Source organism: Chiloscyllium plagiosum, unplaced genomic scaffold (assembly GCF_037043375.1).
Source record: "Chiloscyllium plagiosum isolate Xiang-an unplaced genomic scaffold, Cpla_swu_hap1 HiC_scaffold_8, whole genome shotgun sequence".
Lineage (NCBI taxonomy): Eukaryota > Metazoa > Chordata > Chondrichthyes > Orectolobiformes > Hemiscylliidae > Chiloscyllium > Chiloscyllium plagiosum.
This window is the reverse complement of record NW_028270146.1, coordinates 8,636,015-8,660,825: the sequence shown is the minus strand read 5'-3', so window position 1 is coordinate 8,660,825 and position 24,811 is coordinate 8,636,015. Positions and strand designations below refer to the sequence as shown.

General features: G+C 46.5%; 1 protein-coding gene across 3 annotated transcripts in view; it reads right to left on the bottom strand.

Moving 5' to 3' along the window:
* The window catches only part of LOC122553337 (putative G protein-coupled receptor 132), a 162,476-nt gene that overhangs the window by 6,559 nt on the left and 131,106 nt on the right, over positions 1-24,811 (bottom strand). For all 3 annotated transcript variants that reach the window (XM_043696909.2, XM_043696912.2, XM_087989577.1), the window contains exon 2: positions 17,655-17,766. The gene's annotated coding sequence lies outside the window, so the exon portion shown is untranslated. The remainder of the gene's footprint in view (positions 1-17,654; positions 17,767-24,811) is intronic.

The window sequence follows — 24,811 nt, the reverse complement described above, 5'->3', positions numbered from 1 at the left end:
TAGGGAAGAAATCTGCCATCCTTATCTGGTCTGGCCTACATGTGACTCCAGACCCACAGCAGTGTAGTTGACTCTTGGATGCCCTCTGGGTGGGCAATAAGAACAAAAACAATGCAGCTTAGGAACAGGCTCTTCGACCCTCCAAGCCTGCACTGACACAACTGTCTGCCCTTACAGGATCCGTATCCCTCTATTCCCCTCCTATTCATGTATCCGACCAGGTGCTTCTTGATTGCTGCTATTGTGTCTGCTTCCACCACCTCCTCAGGCAGCGTGTTCCAGGCACTCCCCACCCTTTGTGTGAAAAACCTGCCTGGCACATCTCTTTTAAACTTTCCCCCTTTCACCTTGAACCCTAGTAACTGACCTTCCACCCGGAAAAAAGACTCATACTTCCCATTCTATCTACACCATTCGCAATCTTTTAAGCTTCTATCAGGTCACCCCTCAACCTCCCGCGTTCCAGTGAAAACAAACCCAGTCTATCCAACCTTACTTCATCTCTAAAATCCCCCAGACCAGGCAACATCCTGGTAAACCTTCTCTGTGCCCTCTCCAAAACATTCACATCCTTCTGGTAGTGTAGTGACCAGAACTGGATGCAGTATTCTAAGTGTGGCCTGACTAAAGTTCTATAAAGCTGCAGCATGACTTGTCTATCCTGATACTCAATGCCCCTTCCAATGAAGGCAAGCATGGCGTAGGCCTTTTTTACTCCATTATCTCCCGGCACTGCCACCTTCAGTGATCTGAGGACCCGCACACCCAGATCCCTCTGCACATCAATACGCCTAAGGGTTCTGCCATTCACTGTATAATTTCCACCTGGACTTGACCATCCAAAATGCATCCTCTCACATTGGCCTAACCAGCAACACCAACATCCCATGAATGAATAATTTAAAAAAAGAGTAGATATCATTCTCAAATTGAGGGACAGTCGAACAGAACTTACCTGTGCTCTGTCTAGGACTTTAGGATCTTCCTAAAGTGTGGTTACTATGAGAGTTCATATTATTTATTAGGATGAAGAGAATTCTGAGCAATTGGGGCTCAAAGAATGGAAGGATATGCAACAACATGGAAATGAGATGGTCTGAGTAAGAGCCAGAGAGTCAGGGTGAATGGCGAAAGTGAATATTGCAAATGCTGGAGGTCAGAGTCTAGATTAGAGTGATTTGGACATTGTCTCTCACAGACACTCACAACCCTCCCCCACCCCAGACACACACACGCACACACACACTCCCATTCTCACACATGCACCCTTTCACAGACCTAAGACACTCTACACACACATATACACTCTCTCTCACACTCAAAACCCCCCAACCCAGACAAACACACAGAGCACATGCACACACACACACACATACATATGTGGGGTGAATTTGTACTTGCAGAGTTACATTGTACTTTGCTCAAAAACTGCATGAATCCATGTAAGACTCTGTTATCTCACTTTTTAGATTAGAATCAGTCTAAACACGATGGCACAGACAGGGAACACAGGGGGCTAACACCTTCAATATATTATCTGGCTAACACCAATTGTTACAGTTAATCTGAGAATGCAATTTTTTTTAAAAAAGTTTTGTGATTTACACATGGTATTCGAACACAATCAAGATATTTTTCAATGTATAAATTCAGTTACATCACACTGTAAACTTTTGCTATAAATTCTGTGTCTTACAATCGTATACTCCACAACCACCTGATGAAGGAGCGGCGCTCCAAAAGCTGGTGCTTTCAGTTTAACACGTTGAACTATAACCTTGGTGTTTTATGATTTTTAACTAGGTTAGAGTGGTGCTGGAAAAGCACAGCAGGTCAGGCAGCATCTGAGGAGCAGGGAAATCGACGTTTCGGGCAAAAGCCCTTCAGCCGGAATGATGAATGGCTGCTTTTAGCTGGGAGGAGGTTTAGCATGAGGTTCCAGAGGGATCACTGTCCAAGCCCATGCTCTGCCTGATAAATATCCTTCACCTAGACCTCACTGCACACGGTACAATTTCAAAATCTGCAGCTGATGCAAAACATGGTGGTAACTGTGAGGGGAATCATACTGAGCATCAATCCTGAGGAAGGGTCATTCAACCTGAAACGTTAATACTGATCTCTCTCCACAGATGCTGCCAGACCTGCTGAGCTTTACCAGCAACTTTTGGTTTTGTTTCTGATTTATAGTATTCACAGTTCTTTCGGTTTCCAAAGATTATAGATTGTTATGGGTGGCCCAGTGGCAGACACAGTTGAATTCAGAACAGTGGGAAATGATTGACATTGATAGGAACGATGGGGCAAGACAGAATAAAACAGAGGGTACAATTCTAAAAGGAATGCAGGAACAGAGGGGCTGGGAGAGAGACTGAGAGCAAACAGACCACCACAGAGGCATTGAACCCAGCAATAAGGAGGGCAAGTCAAACTTGAATAAAACGCACGTTTGACCTCATCTGGAGGATTGTGTTCAATTCTGGCTGTCAGACTTTACAATGGAGAAAGCTTAAGGGAGGGTACAGAAAATATTCGTTATTCCACAGATAAGGAACGTCAGTTATGTTGAGAGATTAGAGAAATAAGAACTGTTATTGCTGTTGAAGAGAAATCTCTCTCAACAATTGCAAAACCCACAGAGGTTAGTATTCAGTAAGAAGAGGAAGAGGACACATTTTAAAGCTGGGTGTGACACACAACGTTAAATGTGCAAATTTCCATTTTATGTGACCCACTTAAGTAAAATTTGTTTCCACTACTCCCCCAAGTTGTCTGTGTTTGATTTCTTGAGAACACAAGGACATGAGAAATACGAGCGGGAGTAGGCCATTCAGCCCCTCAAGCCTGGCCCTGCCGTTGTACAAAATCATGGCTGATCTAGCCCAAGCCCCTACTGTCCCAGGTGCTTGTAGCTCTCAGTCTCAATTTCAAAAATCTAACTACCTCCTCGTTAAATGTTTTCCTTGATCTAACCTCCATGACTCTCTGGGCTAGAGAGTTCCAGACCATCACTACCCTCTGAGAGAAGAAATTCCTTTGCATTTCAGTTTTAAATGAGTACTGTTCTAAACAAGTCAACCCCTTCATCCCAGGAATCAGTCAAGTGAATCTCTTCTGAGCAAACCCCAATGCCAGTCTACTCTTTCTTAAAATACAGGGATCGGAACCGAAAAACCACACAGTATAACAGCAGAATCAGGCCACTCAGTCCATCATGTCTGCTCCACCATTCGATCACGTGCTCCAACTGGTACAATCCTCCAGCTGTGGCCCTACTAATCCCTGTACAATTTGTAACAATACATTTGTACCTACTCACTGCCACAACAGTACTTCCCTTTATTTAACAAATAAAGACTTCACCCTCTTTCACTTTTTGATGTATTTTTCCAGAATGTCTAATATTGTGCCCTCACTTTGGATCACCCTTCAGCTAGATCTCTGGATTGCTATTTAGCAATCAAGTCATATTCTTTTATTTCTATTTGTGGCGTAAAATCATCTACCTTGTTACAAATGTTGTGCAAATTCAGATAAAGAGCATTTAAGCCTTGAACTTCTACCATTATTTCTTATTCTGGTTCTATTTTCAATTGCAATTTTCTGTGGGTCCTTCCTAGCCCTTCCTGACACACTTTAATTAACTTTCATCTCTTCATCAGCCTGTCTCGTTTCTTGTTGATTTTTTTAAACTTCCCTTTAATTGAATCCTCCTCGGCACTAATTCGTTTAAAGTTAGGAATCACGCAACACTTGACGAAGGAGCAGCGCTTCGAAAGCTTGTGATTTCAAATAAACCTGTTGGACTATAACGTGGTGTCGTGTGGCATCTGACTTTGTCCACACCAGCACCTCCACACCCTGCCTAATTAATTTAAGGCTCTATCTCCAACCGAATTCACCAGGAGACCATCCACCATGGTTCAGATGAAGCCTGTCCCAGTGGAATAACTCTCTCTTTCCCCAGCACTGGTGCTGGTGAATCTGAACCCACTTCTCACACCAATCTTTCAGCCACACATTTAACTCTTTAAAAAAAAAACTGTGGGTTCTGGAAATCAGAAACAAAAACAGAAATTACTGGAGAAACTCAGCAGGTCTGGCAGCACCTGTGGAGAGAGAAATAGAGTTAATGTTTCAGGTCCAGTGACGCTTTTTGAGAATGGTTCTACCTCTGAGTGTAGCTCCAAGCTGCTTGCAATCTCTTAGTGGAACCTCTTTGCTAATCCTACTTGTACCATTAGTACCTATGTGGATCACCACAGCTGGATCCTGCCCTTCTCAGGTTGCTCCCCAGCTCAGAAGAGATAACCTGAACCTTGCGATCAGGTTGACAATATTGACTTTGGGAGTCTCTAACCTTGCTGCAGAGGACAGTTATCTCTTCCCCTAACTATGCCATTCCCTGCTACCACTGAATAGTTCTGGGGGAGCATTCTCTGACCTATGGCAGACAGACTGGAGATTTGGAGATAAGGAAGGTGTAAAATATTCCAGGGGTCAGAGGTGTTAGCCCCTCTATGTGGCCTCTCTGTCTTCCAGACCATGGGCCCATCCAGCTCCGAGATGCCTCCAGCCTTGATGTGGAGGAACTGCCTCAATCATCTTTCCTGTCTCTGTTACAGGCAGCCCGGTGATGACGCTCAATCATCCTCGGTTCACTAATTGCAATCCCAGCAAGGCACTGGGAATGCATCCCAACAGCGAAAATGTATCAGGAAGCTATCCCAATGCAGCTACCACCCCCTTACCAGCCCTTCTCCCACCCCCTCCCACTGCCATATGGTGAGGATGAATTCCCCAGCACAGTCTAAACAAACCCCTTCACACAATTCAGCCAGAAAGCAGCTGGACAATAAGAGAGGGATGACCTCCCCATTGGGTAATGTCAGAGCTGCTGCATCATTGCAGTTTCACGCTCAGTTTACTCACCGTTAACCCACCCTTCCCCTACTCCCCCAGCTGATCCGAAACCCACTTGGCTCGACGCTTTAAAATTCAACCCCAGCTCAACCCAGCAATGATCCATTAGAAGTGTAATTACATGGGAAGAGTTGTACAAAATTAGGATAAACGTCTTCACCCAGAGAGTGGTGACCCTGTGGAATCCTCTGCCACAGAAAACAGTTGAGGCCAAAACATTGAATGTTTCCACAAAAGAGTTAGATATAGTTATAGAGTCAGACCCTTATAGAGACGGAAACTCATCCTCTTGAAGCTAAAGAGATCAAAGGATATGGGGACAAGGTGGGAACGGAGGGCTGAGTTAGCTGATCAGTCATGATCATACCGAATGGTGCAGCAGGCTTGAAGGGCCAAATGGCCTACTCCTGCTCCTATTTTTTATGTTCCTACACAATCCTTTTAGTTTTATCTCTCGGCCTAACTTTTGCCTTTTCTAAATTCCGGATGGGACTAGATTGGGTTGGGATATCTGGTCAGCATGGACAAGTTGGACCAAAGGGTCTGTTTCCGTGCTGTACATCTCTATGACTCTATAACTGTAAATGAGTGTGTGTGAGAGGGAACCTTGACTTCATGGGACGAGGGTGTAGCATTATGTGTATTCTGAATGGCTACCTGGCCCGCCTTGTTGTACCTGACAGGCCCTGTACCTTACAAGATAGCACCAAACAGAACTACAGAACGCTACACAGCAGAGAGATCTGGAAGTCTTTGCCTATGAATCAAAAAAAAACTAGCATCCAAGTTCAGCAGGTGATAGGGAAGGCCACTGGAATGTTGGCCTTTATTTCAAAGGGAACAGAGTATTAAAATAGAGCGGTCTTGCTAAAGTTGTACAAAGCACTCGCTAGACTACAGCTAGAATATTGAGAACTTTTGTCTCCTTATTGAAGGAAAGATTTAATGTCACTGAAGGCCATCCAGAGGACAATCCCAGGCAGGGAGGGACTGCATTATGTGGAGATGTTGAGGAGGTTGGGGCCTGTGCTCATTGGAGTTTAGAAGAATGAGAGGTGACCTAATTGAAACAGACAAGTATCTTCGGGGCCTTGACAGGGGAGATGTGGAGAGGATGCATCCCCTTGTGGGGGAGTCTGGGGCCAAACGGGCATCATCTCAGAATAAGGGGTTGACATTTGAGACAGAGATGAGCTGGAATTTCTTCTGTCAGACAGTAGTGAACCTGTGATAGTCTTTACTGGTCAGGGCTGTCATGGCTGGGTCATTAAGTATATTCAAGGCTGAGACAGACAGATGTTTAATTAGGAAGGAATTAAGGGTTATGGGGAAAAGGCAGGAGGATTATCGGATCAGCCATGATCTCATTGGATGATGGAGCAGACTCGATGGGCTGAATGGTCTACGTCTGCCCTTAGTCTTAGAACATAGAACATAGAACAATACAGCACAGAACAGGCCTTTCGGCCCACGATGTTGTGCCGAACATTTGTCCTAGCTTAAGCACCCATCCATGTACCTATCCAATTGCCACTTAAAGTTCTTCTGGTCTCATACTGATATAGCCAACCCCTCGGCAATTGGTGGGTATTTTGAGATCTCAGACCTCACACCCACACTATCTCATCTGCAGTGAAAACAGGAAGGAGAGAGAGAGAGATGGAGAGATTAGATTCAACAGAATCAAGATCTTTTTGGAACAGGCTGAGATAAGGTCTGATTAAAGTTTTCAAAATCATAAGAGGTCAAGACAGAGTAAAAAGGGATTACATGTTCCTGCTCATGGAATGATTGAGAACGAGTCAAAGTAATTAGTAAAAGCAGTAAAAGTGACCAGATGACCATCTTTTCCAAGCAGTGAGTGTGAGGGTTTAGTCTGTGCTGTCTGAAGGTGTGGTGGAGGCAGGTTCATCGAGTCTTTCAAAAGGGAACGTGATGGTTGTTTGAAGGGGAAGAGTGTGTGAATGGTAGGCAGCAGAAAGCTGTAAGTGAGATGCTGCACAGACATGCTTATGCCCGAAACGTCGATTCTCCTGCTCCTTGGATGCTGCCTGACCTGCTGCGCTTTTCCAGCAACACATTTTTCATGCTGCACAGACACTATAAACCAAGTGATCTCGTTCTGCACTGTGACCATTCTGTGATATTAGGTCAAATTAAAGCAAAAATAGTAGACCAAGAATAAAGCAAGATTGCTAAAGACTGGGAAATCAAGGGTAAGCAGACGCAACTTGCATGAGTTGCATCATTACTATGGAAACATAGGCTTTAATCTGCATTACTGCAATCTCTGGTTCACAGGCTATGTCCTCACAGTTTTGAGGGCTCCCCACTGTCCAATTCTATTCTATCTGCCCACCCCTCACACCTTGTAAATCCCGAACCCACTCACTTCCTGATGATTTCACTCCCTGTTCATTATTCCATTCCAGTCAAACTCCTCCACACTAACTGGGCCACCGCCATAGTCCCATCTGATTTCCTGGTGCTTTCACCTTCAGTCACTCCTCAACATTTGCCTTTTGATTCTTGTGTTCAAAACACTCTACAGCCTCTCTCCCTCCGACCTCTGAATCACTTCAGCTCCAAGTTGCACTCAGTGTGTTCCAGAATACTGGGGATAGAAACTCTCTGTTAAATGGTGACAGAATTCTCCAATAACAGAACACCAACTTGCATATATTTGTACCGTTGTGAGTAGACTTTATTATGTATGCTCTTTTCCACTACCAGGAAGACATCTTTGTGGCCAATTGTATATTAACAAGCAAATTCTGTTGAGGGCAATGCTGACATCAAAAAAGTGAGGAGGGTAGGGAGAGAGGGGATGAAATCAAAATGGAGTTGGAAGGGGAAAACAAAGCACTGTATCTCCTGTGCTAGGCTACCTTCTCTAAAGGCTTCGAGAGCACTGATGGACACCGCATACCTCCCTCTCCAGTGACACCTGGGCTCATACATAACCACAGAAGAGAGGCAGAGAGTCAGTAGAGATGGCCCCTCCACAGCCTGCAACCTGGACCTGTTTATAGCACTTATATATCACCTTTAATGAAATACCACAAGGTGCTTCACAGGAACGTAATGAGATGAGAGTGCAGGGGACCAGAAGCTCAGTCAAAGTAATAGGTCTAAAGGCGCATCTTAAAGGAAGAGGGAATGGAGAAATGCACAGAAGGAATCCCAGAATCCGGACTTCCAAGTAATTGAATGAGCCAGAATAATTTCTTAGAGCATCATATTCTGGAGCTGACCAGAGAGCTGGTACAGACCTAGCATTATGCAACACAATCAGAATAACTGATGAACTCTTAATGAGGGGACACCTAGGTAACAGTGATTGTTTTGGACATTCAAGTTGAGGCAGAGAAGGGTCTAACATTAGCATTTTAAACTTAAATAAGGGCAGCTACATGGGCATGAAAGCAGAGTGAACTGGCAAACTAGGTTAAGAGATACATTAATAGAGACACAGAGATAGACGCACAAGGGGATATTTTAGAATACACAGAGTTGACATATTTCAACAAGGAAGAAAAATTTCAAAGGAGGACCCAGCATCCATGGTTAACTGGAACTGGTAAATCTTGAATCAAATTTTTTTTAAAAAGCAGATAGTTGCATAAAGATAAATGGCTCATCAGAAGATTGGACAGAATATAAAAAATAACAAAGAAGGAAGGAAAATTAGAATACAACACAAAGCTCGCTAGAAACGTAAAACCAGTTATTAAGAGTTTCTATTGATATTTTAAACGGATAAGAGTTCACAATAGAAGAATATGTAACATTTCAGAAATAGCTACAAATCAGGAAATGAAAGGGAGGGAATGACTCAAGAAAGTTACAATCACCAGCGAAGTGGTACTGAGCCAGTTGTTGGTGCTAGAGGCTGACAAGTAACCAGGTTCTAATGGACTTCACCCTCAAGGCCTAGAAGATGTATCTAGTGAGATAGTTGATGCATAATCTTTTATTTTCAAACTCCCTAGATTCAAGGAAATGTCGACTAGATTGGAAAATAGCAAATAGTTTATTAAAAAAGTGATGATTCAAAACAGTAGGGAAACAGAAAGCAGGAAACTAAGAGGCTTTAGGGAAGACGTTAGAATCCATCTGAAAGAGCAGAGCACCGAGAGAAGTCCGAATCAACGTAATTTTGTAAAAGGGAAATCACGTTTCACCAATTTACCGGGTCCCTGAGGAGAAAAAAACAGGCTGCAGAGAAAGTGGAACGGATGGATAGAATGTACGTAAATTTCTAGAAGGCATTTTATAAGATGCCACATCAAAGACTATTGTGGAAAATAAAAATTTGTGATGTAGGGGTTACATACTAGCATGGATAGAAGATTGGCTACTTCAGACAGGAAGCAGAGGGTAGGCATAAAGGAGTTATTTGCTGTTTTGCAGTGAGTGGTGTACCACACAGGTAATGCTGAGGCTACAATGTCTTAAAATATATATAAAAGGCTCAGAAAAGGGATAGAAGATATAGTTGTTCAGCTTCCTGATGACACTTTTTTATGGATCAGAAATTAAGTTATGAAGAGGACATAAATGTAATAGAATGTTGAAAAACATCAAACTGTCAATTTTGACTGGAAGAATGAAATGTAAACATCTTAATGATATTTTATCTGTGTGCCCTTGTGCATAAATCACTAAAGGCTAATATGCAGGTACAACAAGTAATTAGAAAAACTAATAGAATGTATTAATTTACTGCAAGGGGAATTGAAAGGGAAGTTATGTTTCAGTTAATCAGGGCATTACTGAACGATATGCACAGTATTGTTATTTATTAAGGAAGGCTTTAGAGGCAGTTCAAAGATTTACTAGATCAATACTTTAAATTAGTGTGTTGTCTTATGACGAAAGAGTGGACTAGCTTGCATCTGTTGCAGTTTAGAACAGTAAGAGGTAACTTGATTGAAACATATAAAATCCTGAGTGGTATTGATAGGATGTTTCCTCTTGTGGGAGAATTAAGAATTAAGGGCCAATATTTCCAAATCAGGAGTCACCCACATCGAAACACAGACAATAAGAATTATTTTTCTCACAGAGGGTCAAGAATTCTTGGAATTCTCTTTCTCAAAAGGTGGTGGAATCTGAGCCTGGAGAAGGTTAAAAGCAGAGCTGGATAGTTTCTTAATAAGTGGCAATGGCGGTACAGTGGCTCAGTGGTTAGCACTACTGCCTCATAGCATCAGAGTCCCAGGTTTAATTCCAGCCTCAGGCACATCCTCTGCGTGGGTTTCCTACAGATGCTCTGGTTTCCTCCCTCAATCCAAAGATGTGCAGGTCGGGTGAATTGGCCAGGCTAAATTGCTCATTGTGTTAGGTGCCTTAGTCAGAGGGAAATGGGTCTGGGTGGGTTACTCTTTGGAGGGTGGGTGTGGACTTGTTGGGTTGAAGGGCCTGTTTCCACACTGTAGGGAATCTAATCAAGCCTGGGGTTAACTCTGTTTCTCTCTCCACAGATGGATGCTGCCAGGCCTGTTCAATTTCTCCAGTTTTTTCTGTTTTATTTATTTCATATTTTCAGCACCCACAGTAATTTGCTTTAATTATTCTGGAGAGAAGTTGGAAACTTTTCCAAAAGCTGATAGAAGTCTGATCCTGTCTCCTATTAAATATCCAATTAATTTTAAATCTTACGATAATAGATATTTGCTGAGTGATAGTATAAAAGATCAAACAGCCAGCGTAGGTGGATGGAATTAGTAAACACATGACCCACAATCTCAGTGAATGATAGAATAAAGGTTAAAATCACCATAGGACTGCTCCCTCATTAGAGAGCGCGAAGCAGAGATAGAGACCGAGAGAGACATACAACTGGAGGTGGTTTAACTTGCGATTCATGCACGGCAGGCAACAGGAGGCTTGGGTAGGTGGGATTTTCTTGGTAATCTCAGTCAGTGTGGGAACAAACCCCCATCAGTGTTGCTAACTGAGCTAACTGGCCCCCTTACGTAGACTCGGCTCAAGAGTAGCCTCCCCCGTTCCTGATACTTCTGAGTCGCCTTCACAGTATCTCTGTAGTTTCTCCTGGTGCCCCAATCTACACACACTTCCTTCTCACAGGGCACAGAGTCTATTCCTGCAGCTCATGCGGAGAGACTGGAAAGGCAAGGATTTCTGTCTGTAATCCCACACATCCACCGATACTGTTTATTACCCTGCACGTTTCTTTTTCCTCACTAAACTAGTAAAGGTTGCTTTCTAGCACGCCGTCTTAAGTCAATAATGAGTACAATGAGTAGTTGAAAGCTGCTGCACTGTTCAATAAGACCATGGCTTTTCCTCATTCATTTGTGGGACTTGGGTGTCGCTGGCTGGGTCAACATTTACTGCCCATCCCTAGTTGCCCCTTGAGAAGGTGGGAGTGAGCTGCCTTCTTGAACCACTGCAGTCCATGTCCTGTAGGTTGATCCACAATGCCCTTAGGGAGGGAATTCCAGGATTTTGACCCAACGACTGTGAAGGAATGGCGATATATTTCCAAGTCAGGATGGTGAGTCGATCGGAGGGGAACTTGCAGAGGGTGGTGTTCCCATGTATCTGCTGCCCTTGTCCTTCTAGATGGAAGTGGCTGTGGGTTTGGAAGGTGCTGTCTGAGAATCTTTGGTGAGTTTCTGCAGTGCATCTTCTGGATAGTACCCACTGCTGCTACTGAGCGTCAGTGATGGAGGGAGTGGATGTTTGTGGATGTGGTGCCAATCAAGCGGCTGCTTTGTCCTGGATGGTGTTAAGCTTCTTGAGTGTTGCTGGAGCTCCCCCCATCCAGGGCAAATGGGGAGTATTCCATCACACTCCTGGCTTGTGCCTTGTAGATGGTGGACAATCTTTGGGGAGTCAGGAGGTGAGTTATTCATCGCAGTATTCCCAGCCTCTGACCTGCTCGTGTAGCCACAGTGTTTATGTGGTGAGTCCAGTTGAGTTTCTGGTCAATGGTAACCCCAAGGATGCTGACAGTAGGGGATTCAGTGATGGTCATACCATTGAATGTCAAGGGGCAGTGGTTAGAGTGTCTCTTATTGGTGATGATCATAGCCTGGCATTTGTGTGATGTGAATGTTAATTGCCACTTGTCAGCCCAAGCCTGGATATTGCCCAGATCTTGTTGCATTTGAGCAGGGACTGCTTCAGTATCTGAGTGGTGCTGAACATTGTGCAATCATCGGTGAGCATTATGATGGAAGAAAGGTCATTGATGAAGCACCTGAAGGTGATTGGGTCTTGGACACTACCCCGAGGAACTCCCACACAGGTATCCTGGAACTGAGATGAGTGACCTCCAACAACCACATCCACATTCTTGGTGTGACTCCAACCAGCAGAGAGGTCTGATACCCACTGATTCCAGTTTTGCCAGGGCTCCTTGATGCTGCACGCAGGTGAATGTGGCCTTGATATCAGGAGCTGTCCCTCTCCCCTCCCGTCTGGAATCCAGCTCTTTTGTCCATGTTTGACCCAAGGCTGTAATGAGGTCAGGAGCTGAGTGGCCCTGGCAGAACCCAAACTGGGTGTCACTGAGCAGGTTATTGCTGAGCAGGTGCTGCTTGATAGCACTGTTGGTGACCCCTTCCATCACTTTCCTGATGATGGAGAGTAGACTGATGGGATGGTAATTGGATGGCTTGGATGTGTCCTGCTGTTTATATACAGGACATACCTGGGCAATTTTCCACATTGTCGGGTAGATGCGAGTGTTGTAACTGGAAGAGTTTGGCTAGGGGAGCGGTGAGTTCTGGAGCACACGTCTTCAGTACTATTGCTGAGATGTTATCAGGGCCCATAGTCTTTGCTGTATCGAGTGCCTCCAGCTGTTTCTTGATATCATGAGGAGTCAATCGAATTGGCTGGAGACTGGTATCTGTAACGCTGGAGGAGGCTGAGGTGGATCATCGACTCGGCACTTCTGACTGAAGATTGCTGTGAAAGCTTCAGCCCTATCTTTTGCCCTGATGTGCTGGGCTCCTCGATCATTGAGGAGGGGGATATTTGTGGAGCCTCCTCCTCCATTGGGTTGTTTAATCACCCACCACCATTCACAACTGGATGTGGAAGGACTGCAGAGCTTAGTTCGGATTCATTGGTTGTGGGATCACTTAGCTCTGTCTATCATTTACTGTTTATCCTGTTGGGTATGCAAGTAGTCCTGATTGGTGGTTTCCCCAGGTTGATGCCTCATCTTCAGGTATACCTGGTGCTGCTCCTGGCATGCCCTCCTGCACTCTCCACTGAACCAGGGTTGATCCCCTGCCTTGATGGTAATGGTTGAGTGGGAGATATGACTGGCCATAAGGTTACAGACTGTGCTGGAATAGAGTTCTGCTGCTGGTGATGGTCCATAGCACCTCATAGATGCCCAGTCTTGAGTTGCTAGATCGGTTTGATGTCTGTCCCACTTAGCACGGTGATAGTGCCACACAATACAATGGAGGGTATTCTCAATGTGAAGGGACTTTGTCTCCACAAGGACTGTGCGGTGGTCACTCTTACCAATACTGGCATGGACAGATTCATCTGCAGCTGGCAGATTAGCAAGGATGAGGTGAAGTATGTTTTGCCCTCTTGTTGGTTCCCTCCCCACCTGCCGCAGACTCAGTCTCGCAGTTATGTCCTTTAGGACCTGGCCAGTTCGATCAGTAATGCTGCTGCTGAGCCACTCTTGGTGATGGACATTGAAATCCTCCTCCCACAGTACATTTTGTGCCCTTTCCACCCTCAGTGCTCCCTCCAAGTGTTGTTCAAGATGGAGGAGTACTGACTCATCAGCCGAGGGAGGACGGTATGTGGTAACCAGTAAGAGGTTTCCGTGCCTGTGTTTAACCTGAAGCCATGAGACTTCATGGGGTCCGGAGTCAATGTTAGGGACTCCCAGAGCACCTCCCTCCTGACTGTATCCCACTGTGCCACCACCTCTGCCGGTGGGACAGGACATGTCCAGGGATGATGATGTGGTGTTTGAGGTATTATCTATAAGGTATGATTCCATAAGAGTGGCTATGTCAGGCTGGGAGACAGCTCCCCCAGTTTCAGCACTAGCTCCCAGATGTTAGTGAGGAGTACTTTCACAGGGTCTACAGGGCTGTTTCTGTTTTTGCCGTTGTCTTTTCCAGTTCCAAGGTCGTGCCAGGTGGTCCATCCAGTTTCACCTGGGCAGTCTGAGCCAATTGTCCACATTCCTGCCTTATCCTGGAGTCACATTCCTGCCTATTCCAGAGCCACATTCCTACCGGCCCTGGAGCATATTTCTACCTTATCCCAGAGCCACATTCCTGCCCCAGAGCCACATTCCTGCCTTACTCCAGAGCCACATTCTTGCCTTATCCCAGAGCCACATTTCTGCCTTATCCCGGAGCCATATTCCTGCCCCAGAGCCACATTCCTGCCTTGTCCCAGAGCCACATTCCTGCCCCAGAGCCACATTCCTGCCTTATCCCAGAGCCACATTCCTACCTTATCCCGGATGGTTTACTGGTTTAATCTCATCCCCACAGATACACAGTATTGTTGTCATTCACAGGCTGTGGTGTAATTGATAAGACCAACATCTGATGCCTTTCCCTAGTTGCTGTCAGGAAGGTGATGGGGGGAGCTGGTCTAAGCCCCATACCATAGTTCAGGTGAATTTGGATCAACCCTCAGTCCAATTACATTTGGAGTATTGTGCATACTCTGGTCTGCATATTTGAATGGAGAAACTGCTCGATGGATTTACAACATTGATCCCCGAATACAAGGATGCAATTAAATGTTCTAATTGTCAATAAAGACTGAGCTGGGTAGAGCCCTTCTCTTTACAAAACAGAAGGCAAATGGGTAATCTAGTCTTTTAAAGTTATGAGGAAATTCGATAGTAGTATGCATAGAGAAAACATTTCCACTTCCCAAAACAACAGGCCATCATTATAAACCAAGCAGCACAGTGGTTAGCACTGCTATCCCGACACTGCGGGAACAGGCCATTTGGCCCAACAAGTACACACTGACCCCTTCCCACCCACCCAGACCCATTTCCCTCCCCTATTGCTCTACACTTCCCCCTGACTAAATATCTAACCTATACACCTATGGGCTTATCTACCCCAATGTGCACGTCTTTGGATCATGGGAGGAAACCTGAACAAACCCGCACTGACACGGGGAGTATGTGCAAACAAACCCGCACTGACACGGGGAGTATGTGCAAACAAACCCGCACTGACACGGGGAGTATGTGCAAACCCGCACTGACACGGGGAGTATGTGCAAACAAACCTGCACTGACACGGGGAGTATGTGCAAACAAACCTGCACTGACACGGGGAGTATGTGCAAACAAACCCACACTGACACGGGGAGTTTGTGCAAACAAACCTGCACTGACACGGGGAGTATGTGCAAACAAACCCACACTGACACGGGGAGTATGTGCAAACTCCACACAGACAGTCGCCCGAGGACGGAATCAAACCCAGGTCCCTGGCACTGTGAGGCAGCAGTGCTAACCACTGAGATACCATGCCGCCCTACAAGCAATGATGGTAATCATTCAACCAGCCTTTAATTCCACATACTCCCCGTGTCAGTGCAGGTTTGTTTGCACATACTCCCCGTGTCAGTGTGGGTTTGTTTGCACATACTCCCCGTGTCAGTGCGGGTTTGTTTGCACATACTCCCCGTGTCAGTGCGGGTTTGTTTGCACATACTCCCCGTGTCAGTTTTGAACGAAATTCAAAACATCACCATCTGGGATTCAAATCCAGGTCTCTAGAATTGAGAAGAAGAGGTGTGGGTGGAATCTCGTGCTGAGTGTTGGCACTCAAGGGCCGCAACATCGAGGGCCGAAGGGCCTGTCCTGCTCTGTACTGTTCCATGTTCTACCAGCACAGACCTGAATGCTCTGCTTGTGTTTTTTAAAGTCTGCTTTACGAAATGATCGTGCAATTATTCCCATTTACTGTATTTACAATCTCAGCCTTAAAGTCGCAGAATGTCACTTCCCACATTCTCTGGCTCATACAGAACATCTCAATATGACAGGATGACCTTGTGAGTCGGTCTTCATTCTGTTGAGCAATAAGCAAAATGTATTTGTAACTCAAGAGAGTTAAAAAATTTTGCTTCTGACTTGCTTCCTTATTTCTGTTTTCCTGTGTTTTGCATGTTTTAATTTTGTATTATTTTAACCTTTATTCCCAAGCACACTGATTATTTGATGTGAAGTCTGTGCTCTTCTGATCTCGATGATCCCTTCACCGAAGCCTCCAAAGTGTGGCAGGGTGAGGATTAGTGACCCTCACCAGGCTCAGAGGGACATGTGTCTTGTGACAGTCCCTTCAGCTCAGTCTATCATGTTCCCTGTAAGCTTCACATGTAGCTGCTCTGATAGTCCATACACCGATCACCGCATTGCACACGCAAAGACCCCACAAAGTACACAAAGCATAGTCCTGCTGTTGTTTGGGACAGCACAGTGGGATTCCTGGTGAGGGCAGATAGGTTGGACAGCTGAGCGAGCTCCCCTGAAAGTGCAGCACTCTCTTCAGAGACCCCAGTGCTCAGAGACAGGGTTCCAACTCCTCACATTCTGACTCAGCGATGAAAGAGCGCTGACCCACAGCTAACCTCAGCCCCACTTTCAGGTCCTCGGGGACCGGACTCCCCAGGACAACAGGTAGCTCAGCAGGTGGGAAGGAAGCAGTTACACGGGCCTTACAAAGTCCTGCACCCTCATATCCACCCTCTGCGAATTACGGGGGCCAGGGGGGACCTGGGGAGGGGGTGTTACTCGGGGAGGGCGGTTACTGGGCGAGGGGGAGGGGATGTGGAAGGATGGGGGGACTGGGTGAGGGTAGGGATCTGGGGGTGGGTGGGGGGGCAGGAATAGGGTGGTGTCTGGGGGAAGGTGGGGGGAGAGGGGTACTGGGGGAGGGTGAGGGTCTGGGGAAGAATGGGGGTTCTGGAGGAGGGTGGGGGGACTTGAGGAGAGCGGGGGACTGGGGGAGGGGTGGCACTAGCCCTGTTTATTCCAAATTTTTTTTAGATTACTTACAGTGTGGAAACAGGCCCTTCGGGCCAACAAGCCCACACCGACCCGCCGAAGCGCAACCCACCCATACCCCTACATTTACCCCTTACCTAACACTAGGGGCAATTTAGCATGGCCAATTCACCTGACCCTGCACATCTTTGGACTGTGGGAGGAAACCGGAGCACCTGGAGGAAACCCACACAGACACGGGGAGAACGTGCAAACTCCACACAGTCAGTCGCCTGAGGCGGGAATTGAACCCGGGTCTCTGGCACTGTGAGGCAGCAGTGCTAACCACTGTGCCACCTGTTCCCTTGTTCAATCGTGCCGCTAATGTCATCAATGAAAACAGAGACTATTATTTTCCATCCTCTCCGCAACACATGTCTCTGTCAGTCCTCTTCCCCTTTTCTCTCTCAGTCTCCCTTCACTTCTCTCTTTCACTTACTCTTTCATTCCCCCTTTCCACCTGATCCTCTTTAATTTCTACTCCTGCTCCCCGTGCTCCGCTTTCCTCTGTCTCTCTGTCTATCTCGGAGTATCCTGTTCACTGCACGTGTTGCTGAGAGACCCACAGCACCCAGACTGAGCTCACTCCTCCACTAAACACTTGCAGTAAATCAGACAATACATTAGACAGACTCTGCCGAGTCCAAAATACCTCCAACAGAGATGGGACAAAACAAAGTGAAGCATTTACCTTTTCAAAGCAATGTTTTGCGCAGAAGGTAATCGACAGGGAGTCTCTCTGATTACTGTCCTCTCATGATCAAACCGGCTTCAGAGAGTGCGGCGCAGGACGTGGCAGAGTACTGTTGGATAGGAAACACTGTGTTAGTGTCAGCTTCACCAAATCAACTCTCGGAAACAGTTACTCACTGCATTGCTTTCAAACCTGCACAGCCTCATTTATCACAAAGACCAGCTGACATCATGTGAACTCATGTCGAGAGAACCTGAACATGCCATCATGAGGACCCAACATCTGTGTGACATTTATCCCAGAGCCTGTATGCTCTCTGCAACGTGACCAATCTTCCGGAAATAGATATCACCTGGATGAATGACCCTGCAACCGGATCAATGTGGATTTCAACAGCTTCCTCATTTCCCCTCCCCCCCCAACTTATCCCAGTCCCAAGCGTCCAACTCAGCACCATCCTCCTGACCTGTCCACCATCTTTCCCATCTAGCTACTCCACCCTCCTCTCTGACCTATCACCTTCTTCCCCACCCCATCTCCATCTCCCTATCGCTTTCCCAGCTGCCTTCCCCCCAAACCCACCTATTTATCTCTCAGCCCCTCATGGCCCACAAACCTCATTCCTGATGGAGGCCTTTTGCCCGAAACATCGATTCTCCTGCTCCTCGGATGCTGCCTGACCTGCTGTGCTTTTCCAGCACTGATCTCCAGCATCTGCAGTCCTCACTTTCCCCTATATATAGACACTGCAAGGTGCGGTGGAGGGCAGCCACCATTCTGTCCCTCACCTCATTCTGTCCCACTCCACCCATGACCCCATTTTGCCTCCACCTCACTCTGCTCCCACCCCACTGCCCCAACCCCACACTGCCCCCACCCCACTCTGCCCCCACCACATCCTGCCCCACCCCACTCTGTTCCCACCCATCCTGCCCCCGACCCTACCCTGCCTGTCCACCATCTACAAGGCAGAAGTCAGGAGTGTGATGGAATACTCCCCACTTGCCCTGGATGGGGGCAGCTCCAACATCACTCAAGAAGCTTGACACCATCCAGGACAAAGCAGCCACTTGATTGGCCCCGCATCCACAAACACCCACTCCCTCCACCACCAATGCTCAGTAACAGCAGTGTGTACCATCTACAAGATGCACTGCAGAAATTCTTCAAAAATCCTCAGACAGCAGCTTCCAAACCCAGGACCATCCATCTAGAAGGACAAGGGCAGCAGACACATGGGAACACCACCCCTGCAAGTTGTCCTCCAAGCCCCTCACCATCCTGACTTGGAAATATATCGCCGTTCCTTCAGTGTCACTGGGTCAGAATCCTGGAATTCCCTCCCTAAGGGCATTGTGGGTCAATGTTCCCTTTAGACAGGCTTTCTGGATGGAGAGTTCTCTCGGGTTCAGTAGGTCTCTGGATGATTCTTAAGTCCAACATCCAATCTGCAGACCTTGTCACACTTTGGGCAGGTGATGCTTGAAGGATCAGGTAGATGAGATATTGAAAGGTTTCTATTCTTCCTTTCACACCTTGTTCCTGTCTGATCTGATCAACATTCTCCGGTTTGGTTCTGTCTCAAGACTGGGTCTCCCATGAGTCAGTGGGGTTATTGACCACATCAGGGGGTTTTGAAGACCTCCCTAAAGAATTTCCCTGTCCTCCTGGGACTTATTCCTGCTGGTGCTTTTGTGGAGCACTAACACTGAGAGGACATGAATGACCTGGTAGTGTTTGAGTGTTTTACACTTTGAACTTTCAGATCTTGACTTAGTAGAGGACCATCTGCCTTGACCCTGGATTTGAAAGATCTTGCATAGGTACCTCTGTGAGAACTGCAGCAGTTCTTTCAGGTTATCCAAGGATCTGGAGTGGCATGGAGAATATCCATCTCCTTCTTTAAGGAGTCGAACATTGGACGCAGTTCAGGGAAGGTCTTCCAGACCGATGTCTGGGATGGGTACATTGTCTCATTAAGAAAGGAGAGACAGGATGGGCTTGTATCCACTGGAGTTTTGAGGCATACCAGTCAACCTGATGGCTACGTATAAGATCCTGAACGGTTTTGACTGGGCAGATATGCAGAGCATATTTCCTCTCGTGGGAGAATCTAGAATTAGGGGTCAATCTCTTAAGACAAAGATGTGGGGAAAAGTTTCTCACAGAAACTCTCTTCCCCAAAGGGCAGCGGAATCGGAGCCTTTGAATATTTTTAAGGAATAGATTTGTGATAAGACGGAGGGTGAAAGGTTATCGAGGGCAGGAGTGTGGAGTAATTGGAACAGCTGTGATCTTATTTAGTGGTACAGCAGGTTCGAGGGGCTGAATTTGTCCTAATTTATATTTACATGTTTACCTGTTTACATATTGATGCACTTACACGTTTTTATAAAGCTGGCCTTGCCTCTGTTGTGAGATAAGGTTTATTAAACACTCAGCCACTTGGTGGTAAAATGATTGTTATCATAATCCCACAACTTCTAATTACAGACCCTCATTAGAAATGGGACAAAACTGTGTGTTAGGGATTGGTTTATCATAGTTTCCCACTACAAAGCAAACTCAAATTTTTGCCAATAGTTCAATAGCCTCCCCAAAAATTGTACTCGATATAGAACCTGAGTAACCGTATTGAGTTCAATAAGGTCATTTCAGCTCATACTGTTGGAGATAATGATTAGTAGTGGAAAAGACAAGGCTTTGCTTCGACATTGTGTATCACATGCCAGAGCAAGATCTCAAAGTTCCCCACATAATGACGTAGTTGTGGTTATGTAGATAACCACACAGTCCTCAAGAGTCATTAGCCACAGAGGAGGAACTCTGGGATGGGTGGGCAGTTCCAGATGGCCTTCATCATAGAGAATCGTTTCTCCCCGGACATTCCAAAACTTCCTGCCAACCTCCTGCTCATCTTCAAACACTGGCATCTCTGAAGGTCCAAGCCGGATTTTGTGGCTGCCCAGGTTCCCCAGTGTAAATGTGGTACCTCTGAGGCTGCAGACACACCATCAATCCAGCAAGTACAGCTCACTGCGCTACTGGGAGGGGGCTGACACTGCAGCAAACCACGCAAAGCATAGTTCCACCAACAATAATCTGCATTTACATAGCACCAGTAACATAGCAAGTTGTCCCAAGGCACTGCATAGGATCAATGAGTCGTAGAGATATACAGTTCAGAAACACACCCAACTCGTCCACACTAACCAGATATCCTAAATTAATCTAGTCCCATTTTCCAGCACTTGGTCCATATCCCTCCAAACCCTTCCTATTCATATACCCATCCAGATGCCTTTTAAATGTTGCAATTATACCAGCCTCCACCACTTCCTCTGGCAGCTCATTCCATACACACACCACCCTCTGTGTGAAAAAGTTGCCCCTTAGGTCCCTTTTAAATCTTTCCCCTCTCACCTTAAACCTGTGACCTCCAGTTCTGGACTCCCCCACCCCAGGGGGAGTTCTTGCATACTTACCATATCCATGCCCCTCTATAAGGTCACCCCTCAGCCTCCGACGCTCCAGGGAAAACAGCCCCAGCCTGTTCAGCCTCTCCCTATAGCTCAAACCCTCCAACCCCGGTAACATCCTTGTAAATCTTTTCTGAAACATTTCAACTTTCACAATATCCTTCTGATAGGAAGGAAACCAAAATTGCACACAGTATACCAAAAGTGGCCTAATTAATGTCCTGTGCAGCTGCAACATGACCTCCCAACTCCTGCACTCAATACTCTGACCAATAAAGGAAAATATATCAAACGCCTTCTTCACTATCCTATCTACCTGCGACTCCACTTTCAAGGAGCTATGAACCCACACTCCAAGGTCTCTTTGTTCAGCAACACTCCATAGGACCTTACTATTAAGTGTATAAGTCCTGCCCTGATATGCCTTTCCAAAATGCAGCACCTCGCATTTATCTGAATTAAACTCCATGGGTGGCACGGTGGCAGTGGGCGGCATAGTGGTTAGCACTGCTGCCTCACAGCGCCAGAGACCTGGGTTCAATTCCCACCTCAGGCGACTGACTGTGTGGAGTTTGCACATTCTCCCTGTGTCTGCGTGGGTTTCCTCCCACGGTCCAAAAAAGTGCAGGTTAGGTGAATTGGCCATGCTAAATTGCCCATAGTGTTAGGCAAAGGGGTAAATGTAAGGGAATGGGTGTGTTGCTCTTCGGAGGGTCAGTGTGGACTTGTTGGGCCGAAAGGCCTGTTTCCACACTGTAAGAAATCTTATCTAAACTCCATCTGCCACTCCTCAGCCCATTGGTCCATCTGATCAAGATTCTGTGGTAACCTTATCCACTACACCTCCAATTTTGGTGTAATCTGCAAACTTACTAACTATATCCCCTATGTTCACACCCACATCATTTATGTTAATGACAAAAAGTAGTGGACCCAGCACTAATGCTTGTGGCATGCCGCTGGTCACAGGCCTCCAACATCATTGGACAATACCTGACATCAAGCTAAAGACCATTGACTTGGTTAAGGAAATAGGTTGGAAAAAGCGTGTTAAAGGAAGTGGGACAGCTGGAAAGTTTTTGATTAGATTAGATTACTTACAGTGTGGAAACAGGCCCTTCGGCCCAACAAGTCCACACCAACCCGCCGAAGCGCAACCCACCCATACCCCTACATTTATCCCTTTAACCTAACACTACGGGCAATTTAGCATGGCCAATTCACCTGACCCTGCACATTTTTGGACTGTGGGAGGAAACCGGAGCACCCGGAGGAAACCCACGCAGACACGGGGAGAACGTGCAAACTCCACACAGTCAGTCGCCTGAGTCGGGAATTGAACCCGGGTCTCTGGCGCTGTGAGGCAGCAGTGCTAACCACTGTGCCACCGTGCCGCCCACAAGTTGGAGAGGTTCAGTTTGAGAATTTCAGAGCTGACGAGCTGGGGATGAGGGCAGAGCACCTGCAGTGAGGTGGTTAAATCAGCGACACTCGAGATGTCAACTTTAAATGAGATTTGTTTTCATTCACCCATGGACCTGCATTTATTGACTGTCAGAATTCAAAAGATACTAGGTTATAGCCTAACAGGTTTATTTGAAATCACAAGCTTTCGGAGCGCTGCCTCTTCATCAGCTGACAGAGGAACGGTGCTCTGAAAGCTTGTGTGTTCAAACAAACCCGTGGACTCTTAACCGGGTGTTGTGTGATTCCTGACCTTTTGCACCTCAGTCCAACACCTTCACATTCAGGAATTGCTGCCATCCCTGTGCTAGAGGTTTATTCACAATGCCCTTAGGGAGGAAATTCCAAGGTTTTGGAAGAATGAGTGGAGATCTAATCGAGGTCTATAAGATGCGAAAGAGGGCTGACAAAGTAGTTGCAGAGAGGCTGTTTCCTCACGTGGGACAATCTAGATTGACAGGTGATCGTTTTAGAAGCAGGGGTGGCAGGCTTAAAAGTGAGATGAGAAGAGATTACTGCTCTCGAAAGGTCATAAATCTGTGGAGTTCACTCCCCCATAGTGCTGGAGATGTTGGGACTTTGAGTAAGTTAAGGAGAAGATAGATTTTTAATTAGTAAAGGATTGAAGAGTTATGGACAGCAGGTAGGAAAGTGGAGTTGAGGCCGAGATGAGGTCAGCCATGATCGTATTAAATGACAGAGCAGGCTCAGGAGCTGAACTGTCTATGCCTGCTCCTAGTTTTGAAGTTCTTATTTTGACCCAGTGACACTGAAGGAATGGTGATATATTTCCAAGTCAGATGATTGGAAGGGAACTTGCAGGGGGTGGTGTTCCCATCTATCTGCTTGTCCTTCTAGCTGGAAGTGGTCATGGGTTTGCAAGGTGATGTATAAGAAATCTTGACAAATTTCTGCAATGCATCTTACAGGTAGGACAGAGGCTGCTATTGACCATCATCTATATCAGAGTGGTGCTGGAAAAACACAACAGGTCAGGCAGCATCCGAGGAGCAGGAGAATCGATGTTTCGGACAAAAGCCCTTCATCAGGACTGAAGCCTACGATGATGGAGGGAGTGTACATTTGTGGATGTGGTGCCAATCAGGTGGCTGCTTTGTTCTGGAAGGTGAGAAACTTTTTGAGTGTTGTTGGAGCTGCCCCCATCCAGTAAGTGAGGAATATTCCATCACACTCCTGACTTTTGCCTTGTCGATGGAGGACAGGCTTTGGGGAGTCAGGAGTTACTTGCTGGGAAGTGGGATTAGTTAGGGAATTGCTACATGACTATGGAGACAGAATGGGGCAGTGGTATTAGTGTGAGGTTTGATATAGGGCTATGGGGAGAGAAGGGGAGAGAGTGGGGCAGTGGGATTAGTGTGGGGATTGATACAGGGCTATGGGGAGAGAGTGGGGCAGTGGGATTAGTGTGGGGATTGATACAGGGCTATGGGAAGAGAGTGGAGCAGTGGGATTAGTTTGGGGATTGATACAAGGCTATGAGGAGAGAATGGGACAGTGGGATTAATTGGGGATTGATACAGGGTTATCAGGAGAGTGGGGAAGTGGGATTAGTTTGTGGATTGATACAGGGCAATGGGGAGAGAGCGAGGCAGTGGGATTAGTTTGGGGATTGATACAGGGCAATGGGGAGAGAGTGGGGCAGTGGGATTAGTTTAGGTAAAAACAAGGACTGCAGATGCTGGAAACCAGAGTCTAGATTAGAGTGGTGCTGGAAAAGCATAGCAGGTCAGGCAGCATCCGAGGAATAGGAAAATCGACGTTTCAGGCAAAAACTCTTCATCAGTTTGGGGACTGATACAGGGTTATCAGGAGAGTGGGGACATGGGATTAGTTTGGGGTTCGATACAGGGCTCTGGGGAGAGAGCGGGGCAGTGGGATTAGTTTGGGGATTGATGCAGGGCTATGGGGAGAGCGCGGGGACAGTGGGATTAGTTTGGGGATTGATACAGGACTATGGGGAGAGCGCGGGGACAGTGGGATTAGTGTGGGGATTGATACAGGTCTATGGGGAGAGAGCTGAAAATGTGTTGCTGGAACAGCGCAGCAGGTCAGGCAGCATCCAGGGAACAGGAGAATCGACGTTTCGGGCATAAGCCCTTCTTCAGAGCGGGGCAGTGGGATTAGTTTGGGAATTGATGCAGGGCTATGGGGAGAGAGCGAGGCAGTGGGATTAGTTTGGGGATTGATGCA